This window comes from Sorex fumeus, unplaced genomic scaffold (assembly GCF_029834395.1).
Source record: "Sorex fumeus unplaced genomic scaffold, SorFum_2.1 ptg000002l, whole genome shotgun sequence".
Taxonomy (NCBI): domain Eukaryota; kingdom Metazoa; phylum Chordata; class Mammalia; order Eulipotyphla; family Soricidae; genus Sorex; species Sorex fumeus.
Window position 1 is genome coordinate 15,787,501 of NW_026606059.1, and position 2,559 is coordinate 15,790,059.

Genomic DNA, 2,559 nt, shown 5'->3' on the forward strand with positions numbered 1-2,559 from the left:
GGTGGAAGGGAAACTGGGGACATTGGTGGTGAGAAATATTCACTGGTAAAGACCAAGTGTTGGAACATTATATGACTGAAGCCCAATCAGGAATAACTTTGTAACTATGTATCTCACTGTGATTAAATTTAAAAAAAAAAGTTGGTGTCCCACACAGCAACTTGAATATAATCATTGCTCAAAACTGTTTGGTGGATGTAAATGCCAGATTAGTAAATAAGAATGTTTCATGATGGGGCTGGAGCAATAGCACAGCGGGTAGGGCAGGGCATTTGCCTTGCATGTTCAATTACCAGCATCCCATAGGGTCCCCCGAGCACCGCCAGGAATAATTCCTGAGTGCATGAACCAGGAGTAACTCCTGTGCATCGCCAAGTGTGACCCAAAAAACAAACAAACAAACAAGAATGTTTCATGAAAGAAATACTTTTGCTTAGTTTAAAATTAAATAGACTGCAAAAAGATCACTGAAATGAAGTGTTCAGACCATTTATAACAAAGTTTTCATTTTCCCCCTCATAAGCACAGAACTTTATTAATGACCATATCACCTTTGTTTTAGTCAAGTAACCTAAACCTTAGATTAAAAAAAAAAATCTTAAGTGTGTGTAGGAGAGAGTACAGGAGGTTAATTACTTGCATGGCTGTGGCCCCTTCCTTAGCAACCCTACTTGGATCCTTGGCACCCCAGATGGTTCGTTCCCACCTCCAGAAGTGATCCCTTGGCACGGAGCCAGTAATAAGCCCCAAGCATCACCAGGCGTAGCCCCCAAACAAAACCAAACCAAAAAAATAAGATGTAAATAAAATAAAAATCCGGAGTTCAAAAAGAAAAATTTAGTTAGACCTTGCACAAGTAATCTATAAATTAGAAACCAAATTTTGTTATTTGACATGTATTTTGCAATTGTACTCAATAAGTTAATAAAAACCAATAAAGACAACCGTGTTGCGTTTATGTCAAGGGGTGTGATTTGAGTTTTTTGTTTTGTTTTGGTTTGGTTGGGTTGGGTTGGGTTGTTGAGCCACACAACTCCCTCACCCCATCTTCTCGGTGCTCCAGGATCACTCCTGGAGGAGCTGGAGGTATGAGGGGTGGGGGGGGGAGATGTCTTGTTGTATGTTGTGTCATGCGGGATTGAACCCTGGTGGGCTGCATTAAAGCAAGCGCCCTGCCTGCTGTACTATCTCTCCTGCAGATATTGTCTTTTTTTAAATTAATTTATTTTTATGTAGTTCTACTATTGATTCAGCCACTGATTAGGCTCATTGAATTCTGCATGAACTCCACCTTACTTTTTTCCCCCATTTTTTATAATTTTATTTATTGAATCACCGTGAGAGCAGTTACAAAGCTTTCGGGTTTAAGTCTCGGTCATACAATGAAACACCCATACCTTCACCAGTGCCCACTATCCACCACCAAAATCCCCAGTATACCCCCCATTCCAGACCCTCCCGCTACATGTGGGGCAGATAATTTCCAAATTACTCTCTCTATACTTTCATTATGTTCAACATTTTAACACCACAATCATCATTATTGATCACTTGTGTTCCCGTTAATCATCGACTTGCTCAAGCGGGCTCCAGTAACATCTCCATTTGTTCCTGTTGCGTGCTAGTGTAGCCCAATGACATCTGTTCATTCTAGGAACATGAAGAGCCTCAAACCGATCATTCAGGATCTTGATGAAGAAGTCTGACCATCTGGTAGGTGGGCGGCCATGCGTTCTTTTGACGTATTGTGGAATCCAGTCGGTGACGACTCTAGTCCGGTGGTCATCTCCAAATCTCATTACGTGTCCAGCCCATCTGATTTTTGATGCCTCGGCAAATGAGACAGTGTCCCTGATTCTTGATCGTCTATGGAGGTCGGAACTCCAGATTCTTTCTTTCATTTGAGTGAAACGTGATACTCCTAGCATAGCTCTTTCAATTCCTCTTTGGGAGACCCAAATAGAATAGCATTCTCAACCTGTTTGCGTAGGACTCAGGTCTCTGAGGCATATGTTAATGCAAGAAGAACAGTGTAATCGAAGAGATGTGTCCGGAGCCAGAGATTCTTCTTCTACCACCATTATTATTTGGGATTTTACCCCAACACTCAGTTCTGCCGCAAAGGTAACAGTAGACAATTTGTTTTCTATTGCTGGTTATGAAAAACATATGATCGCGTGGGTGCAGTAGTGGCTGCGTGATTTTGAAATTCCGAAATTCTAACAATTAAATCCAGAGGAATTTCTTGCCAAAACCTGTGAGTTTCCGAGATTTGTTCCTGAGTCTTTGGGATCATGGCCATTAAGCAGCTTGATCAGGAGCCAGAGAGGCCATTTGTGGGCCGCAACTCACGGTCTCTGTGGGGAGAAAAGGGCTGGCTCCACCCCCATCCCATGAGGTCCTGTGTGTCTTGTCACTGCGGGCTGTCCAATGGCCTTGGCGGACCAAGCCACCAAGGGGGAGCCGGTGGAGGGACAGCACCCTTTCCCTCCTGGGGTGGTCCGACAACAGTAACCTACTGTGTGGTCCGGACGCATTTCTGCCAAAAGCTGCTGGGTT